This window comes from Argopecten irradians, chromosome 11 (genome assembly GCF_041381155.1).
Source record: "Argopecten irradians isolate NY chromosome 11, Ai_NY, whole genome shotgun sequence".
Taxonomy (NCBI): domain Eukaryota; kingdom Metazoa; phylum Mollusca; class Bivalvia; order Pectinida; family Pectinidae; genus Argopecten; species Argopecten irradians.
The window spans coordinates 11,678,916-11,701,867 of NC_091144.1; the positions used below are offsets into that span (position 1 = coordinate 11,678,916).

A 22,952-nucleotide genomic window follows, 5' to 3' on the forward strand; every position below is an offset into this window, starting at 1 on the left:
TTGTTCAAACTTCACATGGAGGTTACCCTTGGTCCCTAGTTGTGCCATACAGATTTTGAGGTTGATCGGAAAAACAAGATGGCCACCAGGCAGCCATCTTTGATTTTGGCAGTTGAAGTTTGTTATCGATATTTCTTGAGAACTACTGAAGGAATTTTGTTCAAACTTCACATGGAGGTTACCCTTGGTCCCTAGTTGTGCCATACAGATTTTGAGGTTGATCGGAAAAACAAGATGGCCGCCAGGCAGCCATCTTTGATTTTGGCAGTTGAAGTTTGTTATCGATATTTCTTGAGAACTACTGAAGGAATTTTGTTCAAACTTCACATGGAGGTTACCCTTGGTCCCTATTTGTACCATACAGATTTTGAGGCTGATAGGAAAAACAAGATGGCCGCCAGGCGCCCATCTTGGATTTTGATAGTTAAGGTTTGATATCCCCATTTCTCAAAAAGTGCTGAAGGGATCTTTCTCAAATCTAATATGTAGGTTCCCCTAGGGCCCTTGTTGTGCATATTGCATTTTTGGACCAATCGGTGAACAAGATGGCCACCAGGCAGCCATCTTGGATTTTGTTATTCAAAGTTTGTTATCGCTATTTCTCAGAAAGTACTGAAGGGATCTGTCTCAAAATTCATATGTAGGTTCCCCTAGGGCCCTAATTGTGCATATTGTGATTTTGGACCGATCGGTCAACAAAATTGCTGCCAGGCAGCCATCTTGGATTTTATATTCAAAGTTTGTTATCGCTACTTCTCAGAAAGTATTGAATGGATCTTTCTCAAATTTCACATGTAGGTTCCCCTAGGGCCCTAGTTGTGCATATTGTGATTTGGGACCGATTGATCAACAAGATGGCCGCCAAGGAGTCATCTTGGATTTTGATAGTTGAAGTTTGTTACCGCTATTTCTCAAAAGGTACTGAAGCGATCTGTCTCAAATTTTATATGTAGTATGTTTGAAAAAGTTTAAAAAGTAGAGAAAAGATCCATCTTTCCTTTGTCAGATATAGATCATTCTTTGGTTGGCGCCAAGATCCCTATGGGATCTCTTGTAGTTATTATGATTGGTATATTTACTAGTATTTAAATTAAATCATGTTGTTCATTCTGTTAAATTTAGCCCAGTCAATATATATGTATACACTTTCTACAGCTGTAAATAACTAAAATAGATAACAGAGCCAAATCATTATATTGCAAGTCCAATATGTTGGTACCAGAAAATTATTTAAAGTTTTAAAAACTAGCTCTTAGATAAACTACCAGACTTGTCAAACAAAGGTATAAATATTAACACTTCTATGATATATTTTCTATACAGCCTACATATTGCAAAGAGCATATTTTTAAAGGGTTTGATAATTTTATACATCAATTACCATGTTGATACTAATGTTTATTTACAATGTTGATACTAACAGTAATCTACCATTTTGATAATCAATTCAATAACCATTTGACTGTCATTTATATGTTGATAGCATGTTAACTTGGCCTGCTCCATCTCCATGCATTCAGCCTGACCCTACCATTCCATCCATGATACTGTGCTGTGGTGATGTGGAACAGAACCCAGGCCCTGACTTTAAGGTAGTATCAGCATGAAATGTTCAAGTTCATCAAATAAATTGATGAATTCTAGTTACCATAAATCATATACAAATATATATATAAATTTTGGAGTTTATAATAAACAGAGATTAAACAACAGTTCTTTGGTTTTGGATTTAGTTAACAAGATAGTTAGGATGGGACTGGGGCTGGCCAAGTAGTTTAGGTTTTCTGACATATTCTCTATAGCCCCTCCGCCTCTAGGCTTTGAATTTAAATCACTTGTGGGTCAGTTGTCAGGTAGATTTATAGATTGTTGAATTTGTTATTTAAATAAGGATGACTGATTTTAGCTCACCTGGCCCAAAGGGCCGGTGAGCTTTTGCCATGGCGCGGCGTCCGTCGTCCGTCCTTCGTCCGGCCGTCAACATTTCATTTAAATCGCTACTTGTCATAAAGTACTGCATGGATTGCAACAAAATTTGGCCAGAAACTTCCTAGGGGAAGGGGGATCAGATTTTGCATAAATGGTGACCCTGACCCCCCTGGGGCAGGAGAGGCAGGGCCCAATAGGGGTAATAGAGGTAAATCATATAAATCGCTACTTGTCCTAGAGTTCTGCATGGATTGCAACCAAATTTGGCCAGAAACATCTTTTGGGGAAGGGGAACAGAACTTTTATAAATTTTGACTCTGACCTCCCGGGGGCAGGAGGGGCGGGGCCCAATAGGGGAAATAGAGGTAAATCCTATAAAGAGGTAAATCATATAAATCGCTACCTGTCCCAGAGTTCTGCATTGATTGTAACCAAATTTGGCCAGAAACATCCTTGGGGTTAACAGAATTCGTATAAATTTTGGCTTTGATCCCCTGGAGCAGAAAGAGTGGGGCCCAATAGGGGAATTAGAGGTAAATATTCAAATTCCTTCAGAAAAGAAACAATGAACTTGTATTCAGAACATTACTTGGCATTACAAACCAGGTGAGCGATACAGGCCCTCTGGGCCTCTTGTTTTTTCTTTCAGTTTTTCCATGAGATGTGTGCAGCGTCAGCAACGCTATACATACACATCCTTGTGTGAGCTGGCGTGCCGCATCACTTCAATTCATGTGGTTGATATTGTGTGTTCCTGGGATGGTTGTTTGTTTTGGGTTCATCAAGCTGGTGCTAGAGAGATGGAGACCCACATGCTTCGACATATATATGGTAAGTTCCCCAAAGTGATAAATACATGTGCATTGTATTGAGGGAAATGATAGTTGTTGTAATTTGAATCTAGTTGGCATTATATTTTACATCTTTTCAGGTTGTTTTTAATGTAACGTTATAATTATTTCTTTTACACTAAAAATATATATCACAAACATTAATTAAGGAATAGATGTTTATTTTGTTGAGGTTATGAGGGTATAATGATAATGGAACACGTGTAAATTATGTAACCCCGGCAAAGCCGGGTTACATAAAATTCACACGGGCTCCATTATCATTATACCCCCATAACCTCAACAAAATAAACATCTATTCCTTATATTTACAGTTTTTCAAGTAAATGAATATTATTTTTTCCCGCGGCAGTTGGATATTTTTCATTAAAATACCAATATTTTTTCTCTCCTGTCATCGTCAACGAATTCGATTGAACAGCTGATTGGAATCGAGTCATTCATATGTTCCCGCCATAAGTTGGGTCATGACTCCAGGTTGCTACACCATCGACTATTCACGTAACAATAGAATCGCTGCGCGTGTTGTGCTAACATTATACACTGATAATGATAATACTAGAAAGCATGGTTATTGAGTCCATGTCAGTGCAAACTGTAAATATATATCAATACAAGTGCCAATTATGCTTTATTTTATTTGATATTTGTGTAAGAGCTACATGTTGATTCATACTTACGAAGTCATACTATCTATATAACCTGTTTGAGATATTTAAGTCTTTTCATTAATTTGCTTACTGGTATTAAGCAGGTTAAGATGCATGTGAAGTGAGGTTTCACCACATTTTATCTATCTTAATGTCACTGAAAGATAACTTGTCTCTATTTGTTTATAGCATAGTAAATAATGGTATATTTTTTCTCTCCCAGACACACATCTTCATTACGTTTGATGAGTGATGTGAGGCATTGCCTTGGGGCTATGCTGATGATTCTACAGATTTGAGGCTCTGTCCGCCTGCCTTGGTTAGTGTGTATTGAATGTAAATCTGAGTTTAATGTTTTGATATTGTTTGCTAAAATTTACTCAAAATTATACACCAATTAAGGGAGTTATGATGCAAAAAATTGAAATACCAATAAAACCTTATGGAGATCCATTTAAAAGTTGTGTAAAAATATTATTAAATTATTTTTGCCTATATACATATATTTTCATTGAATTAATACACTGAAGTTGAATTTTCTCATGTAACCGCATGTTTATATATATTTTGTAGGGTATTGAAAACTCTATTTTGCATTGTGATTTCGTACTTGATATACAGTTTATTTGGTCATGACATTTTTTTTTCTTTTTATCTACAGAGATGCAACTTTGATCTTTTGCTCCTGGATGAGACTTTTGACATTCGGAAGAGATACACTGTAATAGACCACCACATGTACCTCTTTCATCTTCGAAGGGATCATCCAGAACAGTATTTTGAAAAAGTTGAAAGCTTCATCGCAAGGCAGCCACGCGGGAAATGGATATTTAATGGTAAAAGTTTTATTATAGCTGTCAATCAATATCAAGCAAAACCTGATTCTTCTACCCAGCCAGATCATTCAGTTGTAAAAGATGTTTACTGTGTTCGTCAGCCTGACAATACTGATGATATACAAATAATTACAAGAGCAGAAATAATGAGTACCAGTAATACTGTTCATTATTGTATTCATGGGTAAAAAAACAATAAAAACTAGGCATCCTCTGAAACGTAAGGTGATAGAAAGTAGCAGCTTAGATTGCCCATGGAAGCACACTTTAATTAATAACCTTGTAAAATGTAAACCTGCTTTACTGACAGAAATGGAAATATTTCATTTTTTTCAGACCCAATCATTTATATCAAAAGAAAATAAATGTTTTTTGGATGTAGAATTGTACTAGATTGAACTATTCATCTTGCTACATCGCCAGGTTCATCCGAAGGTGTTTTTAGCCCACCATCAGCCCACCATCATCAGATGGTGGGCTATTCAAATTGCCTTTCGTCTGTGGTCCGTCGTCCGTCCGTCCTTCCGTCGTCCGTCCGTCCGTCCGTCCGTCCGTCCGTCCGTCCGTTAACAATTCTTGTTACCACTACTTCTCAGAAAGTACTAAAGGGATCTTTTTCAAATTTGATATGTAGGTTCCCCTAGGGCCCTAGTTGTGCATATTGCATTTTGGGACCAATCGGTCAACAAGATGGCCGCCAGGCAGCCATCTTGGATTTTGATAGTTAAAGTTTGTTACCGCTATTTCTCAAAAAGTACTGAAGGGATCTGTCTCAAATTTCATGTGCAGGTTCCCCTAGGGCCCTAGTTGTGCATATTGCATTTTGGGACCGATCGGCCAACAAGATGGCCGCCAGGCAGCCATCTTGGATTTTGATAGTTAAAGTTTGTTACCGCTATTTCTCAGAAAGTAATGAAGGGATATGTCTCAAATTTCATGTGCAGGTTCCTCTAGAGGTCTTGTTGTGCATAAAGCATTTTCGGACTGATCGGTGAACAAGATGGCCGACAGGCCGCCATCTTGGATTTTGATAGTTGAAATTTGTTACCGCTATTTCTTAGAAAGTACTGAACGGATCTTTCTCAAATTTCATATGTAGGTTGCCCTAGGGCCCTTGTTGTGCATATTGCGTTTTGGACCGATCAGACAACAAGATGGCCACCAGGCCGCCATCTTGGATTTTGACAATTGAAGTTTGTTACCGCTATTTCTCAGAAAGTTATGAAGGATTCTGTCTCAAATTTCGTGTGCAGGTTCCCCTAGGGCCCTAGTTGTGCATATTGCATTTTGGGACCAATCGGTCAACAAGATGGCCGCCAGGCAGCCATCTTGGATTTTGATAGTTAAAGTTTGTTACCGCTATTTCTCAAAAAGTACTGAAGGGATCTGTCTCAAATTTCATGTGCAGGTTCCCCTAGGGCCCTAGTTGTGCATATTGCATTTTGGGACCGATCGGTCAACAAAATGGCTGCCAGGCAGCCATCTTGGATTTTGATAGTTAAAGTTTGTTACCGCTATTTCTCAGAAAGTACTGAAGGGATCTTTCTCAAATTTCATATGTAGGTTGCCCCCTAGGGCCCTAGTTGTGCATATTGCATTTTGGGACCGATCAGACAACAAGATGGCCACCAGGCCGCCATCTTGGATTTTGACAATTGAAGTTTGTTACCGCTATTTCTCAGAAAGTTATGAAGGGATCTGTCTCAAATTTCATGTGCAGGTTCCCCTAGGGCCCTAGTTGTGCATATTGCATTTTGGGACCGATCGGTCAACAAGATGGCCGCCAGGCAGCCATCTTGGATTTTGATAGTTAAAGTTTGTTACCGCTATTTCTCAAAAAGTACTGAAGGGATCTTTCTCAAATTTCATATGTAGGTTGCCCTAGGGCCCTAGTTGTGCATATTGCATTTTTGGACCGATCAGACAACAAGATGGCCACCAGGCCGCCATCTTGGATTTTGACAATTGAAGTTTGTTACCGCTATTTCTCAGAAAGTTATGAAGGGATCTGTCTCAAATTTCGTGTGCAGGTTCCCCTAGGGCCCTAGTTGTGCATATTGCATTTTGGGACCGATCGGTCAACAAGATGGCCGCCAGGCCGCCATCTTGGATTTTGACAATTGAAGTTTGTTACCGCTATTTCTCAGAAAGTTATGAAGGGATCTGTCTCAAATTTCGTGTGCAGGTTCCCCTAGGGCCCTAGTTGTGCATATTGCATTTTGGGACCAATCGGTCAACAAGATGGCCGCCAGGCAGCCATCTTGGATTTTGATAGTTAAAGTTTGTTACCGCTATTTCTCAAAAAGTACTGAAGGGATCTGTCTCAAATTTCATGTGCAGGTTCCCCTAGGGCCCTAGTTGTGCATATTGCATTTTGGGACTGATCGGTCAACAAAATGGCTGCCAGGCAGCCATCTTGGATTTTGATAGTTAAAGTTTGTTACCGCTATTTCTCAGAAAGTACTGAAGGGATCTTTCTCAAATTTCATATGTAGGTTGCCCTAGGGCCCTAGTTGTGCATATTGCATTTTTGGACCGATCAGACAACAAGATGGCCACCAGGCCGCCATCTTGGATTTTGACAATTGAAGTTTGTTACCGCTATTTCTCAGAAAGTTATGAAGGGATCTGTCTCAAATTTCGTGTGCAGGTTCCCCTAGGGCCCTAGTTGTGCATATTGCATTTTGGGACCAATCGGTCAACAAGATGGCCGCCAGGCAGCCATCTTGGATTTTGATAGTTAAAGTTTGTTACCGCTATTTCTCAGAAAGTAATGAAGGGATATGTCTCAAATTTCATGTGCAGGTTCCTCTAGAGGTCTTGTTGTGCATAAAGCATTTTCGGACTGATCGGTGAACAAGATGGCCGACAGGCAGCCATCTTGGATTTTGATAGTTAAAGTTTGTTACCGCTATTTCTCAGAAAGTACTGAAGGGATCTTTCTCAAATTTCATATGTAGGTTGCCCTAGGGCCCTAGTTGTGCATATTGCATTTTTGGACCGATCAGACAACAAGATGGCCACCAGGCCGCCATCTTGGATTTTGACAATTGAAGTTTGTTACCGCTATTTCTCAGAAAGTTATGAAGGGATCTGTCTCAAATTTCATGTGCAGGTTCCCCTAGGGCCCTAGTTGTGCATATTGCATTTTGGGACCAATCGGTCAACAAGATGGCCGCCAGGCAGCCATCTTGGATTTTGATAGTTAAAGTTTGTTACCGCTATTTCTCAGAAAGTTATGAAGGGATCTGTCTCAAATTTCATGTGCAGGTTCCCCTAGGGCCCTAGTTGTGCATATTGCATTTTGGGACCGATCAGACAACAAGATGGCCACCAGGCCGCCATCTTGGATTTTGATAGTTAAAGTTTGTTACCGCTATTTCTCAGAAAGTTATGAAGGGATCTGTCTCAAATTTCATGTGCAGGTTCCCCTAGGGCCCTAGTTGTGCATATTGCATTTTGGGACCAATCGGTCAACAAGATGGCCGCCAGGCAGCCATCTTGGATTTTGATAGTTAAAGTTTGTTACCGCTATTTCTCAAAAAGTACTGAAGGGATCTTTCTCAAATTTCATATGTAGGTTACCCTAGGGCCCTAGTTGTGCATATTGCATTTTTGGACCGATCAGACAACAAGATGGCCACCAGGCCGCCATCTTGGATTTTGACAATTGAAGTTTGTTACCGCTATTTCTCAGAAAGTTATGAAGGGATCTGTCTCAAATTTCATGTGCAGGTTCCCCTAGGGCCCTAGTTGTGCATATTGCATTTTGGGACCGATCGGCCAACAAGATGGCCGCCAGGCAGCCATCTTGGATTTTGATAGTTAAAGTTTGTTACCGCTATTTCTCAGAAAGTAATGAAGGGATATGTCTCAAATTTCATGTGCAGGTTCCTCTAGAGGTCTTGTTGTGCATAAAGCATTTTCGGACTGATCGGTGAACAAGATGGCCGACAGGCCGCCATCTTGGATTTTGATAGTTGAAGTTTGTTACCGCTATTTCTCAGAAAGTACTGAAGGGATCTTTCTCAAATTTCATATGTAGGTTGCCCTAGGGCCCTAGTTGTGCATATTGCATTTTGGACCGATCAGACAACAAGATGGCCACCAGGCCGCCATCTTGGATTTTGACAATTGAAGTTTGTTACCGCTATTTCTCAGAAAGTTATGAAGGGATCTGTCTCAAATTTCATGTGCAGGTTCCCCTAGGGCCCTAGTTGTGCATATTGCATTTTGGGACCGATCGGCCAACAAGATGGCCGCCAGGCAGCCATCTTGGATTTTGATAGTTAAAGTTTGTTACCGCTATTTCTCAGAAAGTAATGAAGGGATATGTCTCAAATTTCATGTGCAGGTTCCTCTAGAGGTCTTGTTGTGCATAAAGCATTTTCGGACTGATCGGTGAACAAGATGGCCGACAGGCCGCCATCTTGGATTTTGATAGTTGAAATTTGTTACCGCTATTTCTTAGAAAGTACTGAAAGGATCTTTCTCAAATTTCATATGTAGGTTGCCCTAGGGCCCTAGTTGTGCATATTGCATTTTTGGACCGATCAGACAACAAGATGGCCACCAGGCCGCCATCTTGGATTTTGACAATTGAAGTTTGTTACCGCTATTTCTCAGAAAGTTATGAAGGGATCTGTCTCAAATTTCATGTGCAGGTTCCCCTAGGGCCCTAGTTGTGCATATTGCATTTTGGGACTGATCGGTCAACAAAATGGCCGCCAGGCAGCCATCTTGGATTTTGATAGTTAAAGTTTGTTACCGCTATTTCTCAAAAAGTACTGAAGGGATCTTTCTCAAATTTCATATGTAGGTTGCCCTAGGGCACTAGTTGTGCATATTGCATTTTTGGACCGATCAGACAACAAGATGGCCACCAGGCCGCCATCTTGGATTTTGACAATTGAAGTTTGTTACCGCTATTTCTCAGAAAGTTATGAAGGGATCTGTCTCAAATTTCATGTGCAGGTTCCCCTAGGGCCCTAGTTGTGCATATTGCATTTTGGGACCAATCGGTCAACAAGATGGCCGCCAGGCAGCCATCTTGGATTTTGATAGTTAAAGTTTGTTACCGCTATTTCTCAAAAAGTACTGAAGGGATCTGTCTCAAATTTCATGTGCAGGTTCCCCTAGGGCCCTAGTTGTGCATATTGCATTTTGGGACTGATCGGTCAACAAAATGGCTGCCAGGCAGCCATCTTGGATTTTGATAGTTAAAGTTTGTTACCGCTATTTCTCAGAAAGTACTGAAGGGATCTTTCTCAAATTTCATATGTAGGTTGCCCTAGGGCCCTAGTTGTGCATATTGCATTTTTGGACCGATCAGACAACAAGATGGCCACCAGGCCGCCATCTTGGATTTTGACAATTGAAGTTTGTTACCGCTATTTCTCAGAAAGTTATGAAGGGATCTGTCCCAAATTTCATGTGCAGGTTCCCCTAGGTCATTAGTTGTGCATATTGCATTTTGGGACCGATCGGCCAACAAGATGGCCGCCAGGCAGCCATCTTGGATTTTGATAGTTAAAGTTTGTTACCGCTATTTCTCAGAAAGTAATGAAGGGATATGTCTCAAATTTCATGTGCAGGTTCCTCTAGAGGTCTTGTTGTGCATAAAGCATTTTCGGACTGATCGGTGAACAAGATGGCCGACAGGCCGCCATCTTGGATTTTGATAGTTGAAATTTGTTACCGCTATTTCTTAGAAAGTACTGAAAGGATCTTTCTCAAATTTCATATGTAGGTTGCCCTAGGGCCCTAGTTGTGCATATTGCATTTTTGGACCGATCAGACAACAAGATGGCCACCAGGCCGCCATCTTGGATTTTGACAATTGAAGTTTGTTACCGCTATTTCTCAGAAAGTTATGAAGGGATCTGTCTCAAATTTCATGTGCAGGTTCCCCTAGGGCCCTAGGGCCCTAGTTGTGCATATTGCATTTTGGGACCGATCGGTCAACAAGATGGCCGCCAGGCAGCCATCTTGGATTTTGATAGTTAAAGTTTGTTACCGCTATTTCTCAAAAAGTACTGAAGGGATCTGTCTCAAATTTCATGTGCAGGTTCCCCTAGGGCCCTAGTTGTGCATATTGCATTTTTGGACCGATCAGACAACAAGATGGCCACCAGGCCGCCATCTTGGATTTTGACAATTGAAGTTTGTTACCGCTATTTCTCAGAAAGTTATGAAGGGATCTGTCTCAAATTTCGTGTGCAGGTTCCCCTAGGGCCCTAGTTGTGCATATTGCATTTTGGGACCAATCGGTCAACAAGATGGCCGCCAGGCAGCCATCTTGGATTTTGATAGTTAAAGTTTGTTACCGCTATTTCTCAAAAAGTACTGAAGGGATCTGTCTCAAATTTCATGTGCAGGTTCCCCTAGGGCCCTAGTTGTGCATATTGCATTTTGGGACTGATCGGTCAACAAGATGGCCGCCAGGCAGCCATCTTGGATTTTGATAGTTAAAGTTTGTTACCGCTATTTCTCAGAAAGTACTGAAGGGATCTTTCTCAAATTTCATATGTAGGTTGCCCTAGGGCCCTAGTTGTGCATATTGCATTTTTGGACCGATCAGACAACAAGATGGCCACCAGGCCGCCATCTTGGATTTTGACAATTGAAGTTTGTTACCGCTATTTCTCAGAAAGTTATGAAGGGATCTGTCTCAAATTTCATGTGCAGGTTCCCCTAGGGCCCTAGTTGTGCATATTGCATTTTGGGACCAATCGGTCAACAAGATGGCCGCCAGGCAGCCATCTTGGATTTTGATAGTTAAAGTTTGTTACCGCTATTTCTCAGAAAGTAATGAAGGGATATGTCTCAAATTTCATGTGCAGGTTCCTCTAGAGGTCTTGTTGTGCATAAAGCATTTTCGGACTGATCGGTGAACAAGATGGCCGACAGGCCGCCATCTTGGATTTTGATAGTTAAAGTTTGTTACCGCTATTTCTCAGAAAGTACTGAAGGGATCTTTCTCAAATTTCATATGTAGGTTGCCCTAGGGCCCTAGTTGTGCATATTGCATTTTTGGACCGATCAGACAACAAGATGGCCACCAGGCCGCCATCTTGGATTTTGACAATTGAAGTTTGTTACTGCTATTTCTCAGAAAGTTATGAAGGGATCTGTCTCAAATTTCATGTGCAGGTTCCCCTAGGGCCCTAGTTGTGCATATTGCATTTTGGGACCGATCGGCCAACAAGATGGCCGCCAGGCAGCCATCTTGGATTTTGATAGTTAAAGTTTGTTACTGCTATTTCTCAGAAAGTAATGAAGGGATATGTCTCAAATTTCATGTGCAGGTTCCTCTAGAGGTCTTGTTGTGCATAAAGCATTTTCGGACTGATCGGTGAACAAGGTGGCCACCAGGCCGCCATCTTGGATTTTGACAATTGAAGTTTGTTACCGCTATTTCTCAGAAAGTTATGAAGGGATCTGTCTCAAATTTCATGTGCAGGTTCCCCTAGGGCCCTAGTTGTGCATATTGCATTTTGGGACCAATCGGTCAACAAGATGGCCGCCAGGCAGCCATCTTGGATTTTGATAGTTAAAGTTTGTTACTGCTATTTCTCAGAAAGTAATGAAGGGATATGTCTCAAATTTCATGTGCAGGTTCCTCTAGAGGTCTTGTTGTGCATAAAGCATTTTCGGACTGATCGGTGAACAAGGTGGCCACCAGGCCGCCATCTTGGATTTTGACAATTGAAGTTTGTTACCGCTATTTCTCAGAAAGTTATGAAGGGATCTGTCTCAAATTTCATGTGCAGGTTCCCCTAGGGCCCTAGTTGTGCATATTGCATTTTGGGACCAATCGGTCAACAAGATGGCCGCCAGGCAGCCATCTTGGATTTTGATAGTTAAAGTTTGTTACCGCTATTTCTCAAAAAGTACTGAAGGGATCTATCTCAAATTTCATGTGCAGGTTCCCCTAGGGCCCTAGTTGTGCATATTGCATTTTTGGACCGATCAGACAACAAGATGGCCACCAGGCCGCCATCTTGGATTTTGACAATTGAAGTTTGTTACCGCTATTTCTCAGAAAGTTATGAAGGGATCTGTCTCAAATTTCGTGTGCAGGTTCCCCTAGGTCATTAGTTGTGCATATTGCATTTTGGGACCGATCGGCCAACAAGATGGCCGATAGGCCGCCATCTTGGATTTTGATAGTTGAAATTTGTTACCGCTATTTCTTAGAAAGTACTGAAAGTATCTTTCTCAAATTTCATATGTAGGTTGCCCTAGGGCCCTAGTTGTGTATATTGCATTTTTGGACCGATCAGACAACAAGATGGCCACCAGGCCGCCATCTTGGATTTTGACAATTGAAGTTTGTTACCGCTATTTCTCAGAAAGTTATGAAGGGATCTGTCTCAAATTTCGTGTGCAGGTTCCCCTAGGTCATTAGTTGTGCATATTGCATTTTGGGACCGATCGGCCAACAAGATGGCCGCCAGGCAGCCATCTTGGATTTTGATAGTTAAAGTTTGTTACCACTATTTCTTAGAAAGTTATGAAGGGATACGTCTCAAATTTCATGTGCAGGTTCCTCTAGAGGTCTTGTTGTGCATAAAGCATTTTCTGACTGATCGGTGAACAAGATGGCCGACAGGCCGCCATCTTGGATTTTGATAGTTGAAATTTGTTACCGCTATTTCTTAGAAAGTTATGAAGGGATACGTCTCAAATTTCATATGTAGGTTGCCCTAGGGCCCTAGTTGTGCATATTGCATTTTGGGACTGATCGGTCAACAAAATGGCTGCCAGGCAGCCATCTTGGATTTTGATAGTTAAAGTTTGTTACTGCTATTTCTCAAAAAGTACTGAAGGGATCTTTCTCAAATTTCATATGTAGGTTGCCCTAGGGCCCTAGTTGTGCATATTGCATTTTTGGACCGATCAGACAGCAAGATGGCCACCAGGCCGCCATCTTGGATTTTGACAATTGAAGTTTGTTACCGCTATTTCTCAGAAAGTTTTGAAATAATCTGTCTCAAATTTCATGTGCAGGTTCCCCTAGGTCCCTAGTTATGCATATTGCATTTTCAGACCATTCGGTGGAAAAAATGGCAGATAGGCCGCCATCTTGGAATTTGATTATTGAAGTTTGTTACTGCTATTTCTCTGAAAGTACTGAAACAATCTGTCTCAAATTTCATATTTAGGTTCCCCTAGGACCTTAGTTGTGCATATATATTGCATTTTGGGACCAATTGCTGAACAAGATGGCCAACAGGTAGCCATCTTGGATTTTGATAGTTGAAGTTTGTTACCGCTATTTCTCAAAAGGTACTGAAGCGATCTGTCTCAAATTTTATATGTAGTATGTTTGAAAAAGTTTAAAAAGTAGAGAAAAGATCCATCTTTTCTTTGTCAGATATAGATCATTCTTTGGTGGGCGCCAAGATCCCTCTGGGATCTCTTGTAGTTATTATGATTGGTATATTTACTAGTATTTAAATTAAATCATGTTGTTCATTCTGTTAAATTTAGCCCAGTCAATATATATGTATACACTTTCTACAGCTGTAAATAACTAAAATAGATAACAGAGCCAAATCATGCTATTGCAAGTCCAATATGTTGGTACCAGAAAATTATTTAAAGTTTTAAAAACTAGCTCTTAGATAAACTACCAGACTTGTCAAACAAAGGTATAAATATTAACACTTCTATGATATATTTTCTATACAGCCTACATATTGCAAAGAGCATATTTTTAAAGGGTTTGATAATTTTATACATCAATTACCATGTTGATACTAATGTTTATTTACAATGTTGATACTAACAGTAATCTACCATTTTGATAATCAATTCAATAACCATTTGACTGTCATTTATATGTTGATAGCATGTTAACTTGGCCTGCTCCATCTCCATGCATTCAGCCTGACCCTACCATTCCATCCATGATACTGTGCTGTGGTGATGTGGAACAGAACCCAGGCCCTGACTTTAAGGTAGTATCAGCATGAAATGTTCAAGTTCATCAAATAAATTGATGAATTCTAGTTACCATAAATCATATACAAATATATATATAAATTTTGGAGTTTATAATAAACAGAGATTAAACAACAGTTCTTTGGTTTTGGATTTAGTTAACAAGATAGTTAGGATGGGACTGGGGGCTGGCCAAGTAGTTTAGGTTTTCTGACATATTCCCTATAGCCCCTCCGCCTCTAGGCTTTGAATTTAAATCACTTGTGGGTCAGTTGTCAGGTAGATTTATAGATTGTTGAATTTGTTATTTAAATAAGGATGACTGATTTTAGCTCACCTGGCCCAAAGGGCCGGTGAGCTTTTGCCATGGCGCGGCGTCCGTCGTCCGTCCGTCGTCCGTCTGTCGTCCGTCCGTCAACATTCCATTTAAATCGCTACTTGTCATAAAGTACTGCATGGATTGCAACAAAATTTGGCCAGAAACTTCCTTAGGGAAAGGGGGATCAGATTTTGCATAAATGGTGACCCTGACCCCCCTGGGGCAGGAGGGGCGGGGCCCAATAGGGGTAATAGAGGTAAATCCTATAAATCGCTACTTGTCCTAGAGTTCTGCATGGATTGCAACCAAATTTGGCCAGAAACATCCTTTGGGGAAGGGGAACAGAACTTTTATAAATTTTGACTCTGACCCCCCGGGGGCAGGAGGGGCGGGGCCCAATAGGGGAAATAGAGGAAAATCCTATAAATCGCTACTTGTCCTAGAGTTCTGGATGGATTGTAACCAAATTTGGCCAGAAACATCCTTGGGGGAAGGGGAACAGAACTTGTATAAATTTTGTCTCTGACCCTCCGGGGGTAGGAGGGGCGGGCCCAATAGGGGAAATAGAGGTAAATCCTATAAATCGCTACCTGTCCTAGAGTTCTGCATGGATTGTAACCAAATTTGGCCAGAAACATCCTTGGGGTTAACAGAATTCGTATAAATTTTGGCTTTGATCCCCTGGAGCAGAAAGAGTGGGGCCCAATAGGGGAATTAGAGGTAAATATTCAAATTCCTTCAGAAAAGAAACAATGAACTTGTATTCAGAACATTACTTGGCATTACAAACCAGTTGAGCGATACAGGCCCTCTGGGCCTCTTGTTTTTTCTTTCAGTTTTTCCATGAGATGTGTGCAGCGTCAGCAACGCTATACATACACATCCTTGTGTGAGCTGGCGTGCCGCATCACTTCAATTCATGTGGTTGATATTGTGTGTTCCAGGGATGGTTGTTTGTTTTGGGTTCATCAAGCTGGTGCTAGAGAGATGGAGACCCACATGCTTCGACATATATATGGTAAGTTCCCCAAAGTGATAAATACATGTGCATTGTATTGAGGGAAATGATAGTTGTTGTAATTTGAATCTAGTTGGCATTATATTTTACATCTTTTCAGGTTGTTTTTGCCTTCACGTTGCTTTGCCAGGGTTACATAAAATTTACACGGGCTCCATTATCATTATACCCTCATAACCTCAACAAAATAAACATCTATTCCTTATATTTACAGTTTTTCAAGTAAATGAATATTATTTTTTCCCGCGGCAGTTAATATATTTTTCATTAAAATACCAATATTTTTTCTCTCCTGTCATCGTCAACGAATTCGATTGAACAGCTGATTGGAATCGAGTCATTCATATGTTCCCGCCATAAGTTGGGTCATGACTCCACGTTGCTACACCATCGACTATTCACGTAACAATAGAATCGCTGCGCGTGTTGTTGCTAACATTATACACTGATAAGGCCATTCCAATTTAATGTCTCGTTGGTCGGATTTCCCGCTTTCCGAAAATGAAATAAAAATAAAATAATTTTTTTACCGCTCCTCATTTTTTTGTCCGGGAATCTGACGAACCCGGGCAAATTTTCATAGGGTTCATTTTTACTAGTCACCATTTCCTGGTCACTCAGATGTTTGAATTATTCGTACATTGTGTCTTCAAACCCGCAAGCGTCTTGCAAACCTTTACAACAACAGAAATGTCAAGTTTTTCCGCCACCACGTGCAGAGTGGTACTGCGAGGTAGAGACTGAGGGACGCATACTTTTTAATAGGACGTGTCCCGATTTCAGTCTGTTTTTGCCGATGTCTGCAACTCTTTTAAAAGACTTTGCGTTCGATCTCACTCTAAAAATGGCGACCATGACAGGTGATTTGACTGGCCGACTTACGAACGAATAACGGTAATCAAGCATGTCCATTATTTGAAGGCAATCTCTAGCCTAATTAATTAACACATCAGTTGCCTTATATCTTAAGACCTGGCCAGTGTGAATTTTGACACGTGGCCCACATAGTTTGCATTTGCAAACATGTTTTGACTGCATGACTTAGTAACAGCTAGATAGGTGACGATTCGTCTGCTATTCGGTCAAATTAACATCGGTAGTAAATTACACATTTTACTGAGATCCAAACTTAGTGTTACTTTCTACGACAATATATCATACATATGCCTTCATTTTTGTGTTGATAGGTTATATGTATGTTTGCGTTTCGTGAGAAAATCATAAATAATAAATAGTCAGTTCCATACAATATTATGTGACAACTAAGAAAGAATGTACATGTCAGATGAGGTTATATTGGTTTAAAATATTTTCCATTAATGCTAATCCCTGATTGTTTCTATTAGTTTGTTGGTTTTTGCTGATAGCTCTGTCAACAGCAAATTAATTATTGAAATTATTGACAAAAAGTTAAACTTTCTTGACTATTTCCTTTTAGATATATTAAACATTGTGCGACGATTTTCGTTGTGTTATAGTCCGTACGTATGTACGTGTTTGATAGTTGCCGATCGTAATACTTTAACAATGGTATATGCCAATACAAACTGTGGTACCCGGAACTAGCGACCTGACAGGAAACAAGATGATAATTACCGCATTGATAAATTAGACTACAAGAAGTTGATCAGACTCCGTGTAACTTGTGTTTCCTCTCAAATCACTGAGTTCCTACAGTATGATGGCTGTCGTCCGCCACGTCACATAAAAGATAAATAGATTGGGTCGTCTTGTGCTGGGTTACCACTTGAGTGAAGAAACAACACAGTTGTAAAGTTCCAATAGTGTATTAAAATCCAAACAGAATATATACATGTACAGAATACAGAGGTATCACATCCAGCCTCTCATCCAGACTCGGGCTCTCGTCAGACTCGCTCTTCCTCTCATACGCACTCTCTTTTATACCACTCATCATTTTAAGGTTCTCACGAGAACAGAAAACATCCCTAACAAACTCCTAATTGACAGGAGTTTGGGCACCCTGTTGACACATTTTGGGCACCCTATTGACACATTTTGGGCACCCTATTGACACATTTTGGGCGACATATAATTCGAAATTGGGCACACTAGTCATCAAGATAATCACTAAACCAACACAACACTTATTAAGTAATTATTTATCATAAAGCCCCTAACTCCGATATATAAACACTCTCACGGTGTCAGTTATACGACTCTGGGTGCACATGGGCACCCATGCCCAAGTAAGTACTACTATTCGAGTTATGCCCCTTTGGTCCTATATCAAATATACATTACACTACCCCCTTCTAGGGAAGATTGAACTTCCACTGTTCAAAATAAAAACTGTTTTGTAATAATAAAAACTTTTACCTTTCTCTCCCTCTCATTCATCTTTCTGACATTACAAAAAAAAAATAGATTTCATATTGTAGATAGAAAGTAATGGTATGCCTTACAATAGGCATTGTATTACACAAATTAGATTTGAAAAATGATACACATTTTACAAAAAAAATCATGTTTTTGGAAATTAAATCGAAACTAAGAGGTATACATATTTGCTCCTAAAATATGACTGTGTGTATGCACATCCACTATGTGACTGTGTACCCAAAGGACAACAAACACAGTACGTTACCACAATAACACACATATATATATACACATCTACATTGTTGGAAGGTACAGGACTTCCAATGTATGTACCCATTACCACGATCGTGTCCACTAACGTGTAACACAAGATACATGTAAATACTTGTACTAAATTTAGATACAGATAAGAAAAATAGCATTTATGTACGCACCCATTACCGTGATCGCGTCCACGGCAGTGAACGCTGGATACACGTGGATACTTGTACTTACAAAATAGTGAAAATACATATACATTGTACATTTAAGTACTTTACTGTAACGGTAAAAATTCATTGAAGAAAAATGCAACAACCGCACAAAATATTTTACCATATAACAAAATCGAAATATACAGGGTTTAGCACAAACTGTGTCCATATAAGAAATCGAAAAATACTACTTTAACACATTTTTTTTTCTTTCAAGTCCAAATTAGTTTATAAAGGTTCCTCCTCTGCCGTCCGCGTCGTTAGGTCGATGTTGTGGCCCCGAATCTCGTCACGGATCTGGGCCATGAAGCTGAACCAATCCACATCACTGGGCGATTCCCTATTTGTTGACAAGAAAACTTGTCGCCGTTCTATGTCGAAACTCCCCGTCGGCACGTGTTCTTGTTGTTGTGATCAAAGATATTGTCAATGCGTCTCGACGACAGTTCACATAGGGTGGTGTCGGACCATCACTTGACTGCTGTTGCTCGTGTTCCTGGAATTCCGAGTCGCTATCGATGTAGTCGATGGATTCCGAGTCGCTACTATCAGTGTCCATTTCGGTCGGTTCCTGTGGTTGTTGAGTTTTCCCCTCGGCTTCTGTCCTCTTGGTAGTATAAAACCCTATGTCGTCGATCGCCACACTAGTTCCAGAGGAGAACAGCTGAGGCGAATGCACAGGTGTGTCAAGTATCTCCTGGTTAGGTGTAGGCCCTTCCGACGACTCAGGTAGTGATACCTCTCCATCTTCCGTCTGGCTGAATGGTGGTAGAGTTTGAACAGGTACAGCCGGTATATCTTGATCTACATGGTGCACAGGGTTCGTTCTTCCCCTCCGTTGTGATTGGAAAACTTCTCGTTTTATATACCTTGCTTCTGTCGAATTTGTTAACGACGCTACATCAGCTTCTTTCAAATGGTGGAAATTTCCTAAATGTCCTGTAAATTGATCAGTGCGGGAGAACATTTGGCCACATCCTGAAATTGGGCATCTCCGTGCCCGTACCTCGCTGCGGTGTACGGCGTTGACATGCCGCATCAAATTCCGTCTGTTTGCATACATCTTCCCGCAGTCCCTGCATGTCATGTTATTTTTTCCCATGTTCTTGTTGTTAAAAGGTATATTTCGACAAATATGCCGGTCTTCTTCTCTGTCTCGATGAAATTCGTACTTGAGTGGGGCGAACTACCCCAGCGTCCCGACCTTGTTGACTTGGCCCCGCCCTCTTAGTATCGATGTCGACCAATCGTGTGCTTGAGTCGGCCGTATCGCAAATGATTGACAAGGGCGTGTGCCCATGATTACGGTCGGGGGACCGTCTACTGGGTGTGTTATTTGGGCACCCGCTCATGTTATTTGGGCACCCGCTCATGTTATTTGGGCACCTGCTCATGTTATTTGGGTGCTCCGGTGAGACACCTGTGTCCTCTGTCGGTGGCAATCCACGCGACGGGCCGTCGGGAGCAGTGTCCTTGATGTCGAGCCCATATCGGTCACTGTTCTTTGATAAGCTCAATTCCTCTGCCCGGGGAATCGTGACTGTGAGATTGTCATGTTGAGAAGCACTCTGACTGTACCACTTTAACAACTTGTCTCCCATATATCTCTTCACGTTATCACCATGAATGACAATTTCATCTCCATTCTTGCGACATTTGATTTTGAAAAGGACATCACACAACACATTGGTTATCACCCAAGGACCTGTCCATTGTCTCGCTATTTTCGTTTTTCTGCCAATAATGTTCTGTTTTTGATTCCGCCAAACCAGGTCTCCAACTTTTAATTTGTTTGTTTGTTTCACACCGAAATCATAATGCCGTTTTTGAACTTCTGTAGCACGCAATAATTTTTTTCGTGCAAAATCATGTGCGTTTCTCAACTTTTCTTCTAACTGGATAGCATAATCCGTTGCAAAACATATATCAGAGTTTTCTTCAATAATGTCCGTTTGGATATGTAATGGGGTGTTCATTTCAACTCCGTATACCATGCGATGTGGAGTGATTCCCGTACTTTCATGTGGAGTTGTGTTGTAAGCCATAACTACAAAATCCAGGTGATCGTCCCAGTCTCTTTGATTGATGTTGATATATTTTGACAAAATGTCATTCACAGTTCTGTTCATTCTTTCCACCATTCCATCAGATCTTGGGTGTAATGGTGATGTTCTGCATTTTTTTATTTCTAAAAGTTTACACACCTCCTTAAAAACTGCACTTTCGTATTGTCTCCCCTGGTCGGAATGGATTTCACGAGGACAACCGTATCTCTTAATCCACGAGCGCACGATGATATCAGCGACTGTTTCAGCCAGCATATTTTCCATTGGAAATATCTCTGTTAATTTGGTAAAATAGTCACTAACAACCAACACGTACTTATTGTTCTTCTCAGTCGTAGGGAATGGTCCAGCGATGTCTGTAGCGATCCGCTCGATTTGGCCTCCCATGATATAGGATTTCATATTGTGTCTTTTCTTAACTGGTGGATTTTTCCGTTCACCGCAAATATCACAACTAGTAACATAGTCCTTCACTTTTCGTTGCATACCTATCCAGTAATATGGACAGTTTGGCTTTTTCCCAGGTTTTTCTAATACCCAGGTGACCTGCAGTATGAGCGTCATGAAGATGCCACAGAATACCATTTTGCATGGACTCAGGAGCACAAATTCTATATCTCGCATGACTGTTTGAATCCTGCCATTATATACAAAGTAAACCATTTTTTATTTCCAAAAGTTCCCATCTAGCTAACCAAAATTTAAATTCTGGTGACTCGTTTGAAAAATCTTTTGAATCTGGCCTCCCTTCCATCATTGTTTTTAAATTGATAATTTTGTTCAAAACTTGATCATTTTTCTGAAAATTTTGAATAGATTCAGAACTAAAATCTAATTCTGGAATTGGCCTAGGACGCGCCGGAGGTGGTCTATTTGGTTTTCTCCCCCTCTTTGTCACAGGTATTGCTCCCGCAATATTTTCCCCGACGTCAGAATTCTGCCCATTAGTGTTTTTCTGGGCACGTTCTGGCGTTTCGTCATCGCTGTCTGATAATTCCTCCACAATATCCCCCTATAAGATCTGTCATGTTTTGTACAACAGTTTTCTCTGGGCCGTCTAGGTTTAGATTATCCACATTGAGATCTGTCATGTTTTGTACAACAGTTTCTTTTGGGCCATCGTATGTGTAATTCATCGGCATTTTACACTGGCTACACTTTTCGTCTGACAATGACACTAACCGCGACATCGCGTCCGCGTTTCCGTGACGTTTTCCCTCTCTGTGAATTATTAGATCATCTGACCCGAAGGGTCAGGATGACCTATAGTCGTCATGTTTCGTCCGTCGTCGTCCGCTGTCCGCCGTGCGTTAACTTTTCACATTTTGAACTTCTTCTCAAGTTCTTCCAGTGCGATTTTGCTGAAACTTACATAAAATGACCCTGACATGGTCCCGACAAAGTGTTGTTATTTTTCGGGTCGATCCGAAATCCAAGATGGCCGCCACAGCCGCCATATTGAAAACACATTTTGAACTTCTTCTCAAGTTCTACCGGTGCGATTTGGCTGAAACTTGCATGAAACAATCCTGACATTGTCTCGACAAAGTGTTGTTATTTTTCGGGTCGATCCGAAATCCAAGATGGCCGCCACAGCCGCCATATTGAAAACACATTTTGAACTTCTTCTCAAGTTCTACCGGTGCGATTTGGCTGAAACTTGCATGAAATGATCCTGACATGGTCTCGACAAAGTGTTGTTATTTTTCGGATCAATCCGAAATCCAAGATGGCCACCACAGCCGCCATCTTGAAAAGACATTTTGAACTTCTTCTCAAGTTCTACAGCTGCGATTTGGCTGAAACTTGCATGAAACAATCTTGACATTGTCTCGACAAAGTGTTGTTATTTTTCGGTTCGATCCGAAATCCAAGATGGCTGCCACAGCCGCCATCTTGAAAACACATTTTGAACTTCTTCTCAAGTTCTACCTGTGCGCAAGTTTCAGCCAAATCGCACCGGTAGAACTTGAGAAGAAGTTCAAAATGTGTTTTCAAGATGGCGGCTGTGACGGCCATCTTGGATTTCGGATCGACCCGAAATGATAATTGTTTAGTATATTTTAATATTTTTAGGTTTAAATATGCTAAACAATTATCAGATACAATTATGCAATTGATGTTTTGCCTACAGATTTTATTTACATTAAAACTGTTGTTTGTTGGACCAGTTCGTGTAAGTATAATGCAAATAAATGTTTGTTTAACCCAAAAGAGGAGTTTGTTTTCATGCTCATATTTAAGTTGTAGATTGCATGGGGATTCAATTTTTTTAAATGATTGGGTTATATCCCACTAATCTGAGGTGGCCCTTTCCCATATTATTCTCCAAATGGTGAGTCTTAATACTTGAAAGTTGAATTTGTGTATATTTTCTTTTAAACAACAACAACAAAATTTTCCTTTCTGCAATATTTTTTTATGTTCTTAAAAATGTTCTGCAATATCAGTGGTTCTCATTGGTCAGAATTTCTGTATGATCTTCCTATATTGCCAGTATCAATTAGCAAATTTATGGC

The 22,952-nt window shown here is 40.6% G+C and overlaps 1 pseudogene; it reads left to right on the forward strand.

The window, feature by feature from the left end:
* The window catches only part of LOC138334397 (uncharacterized), a 37,384-nt pseudogene that overhangs the window by 12,471 nt on the left and 1,961 nt on the right, over positions 1 to 22,952 (forward strand).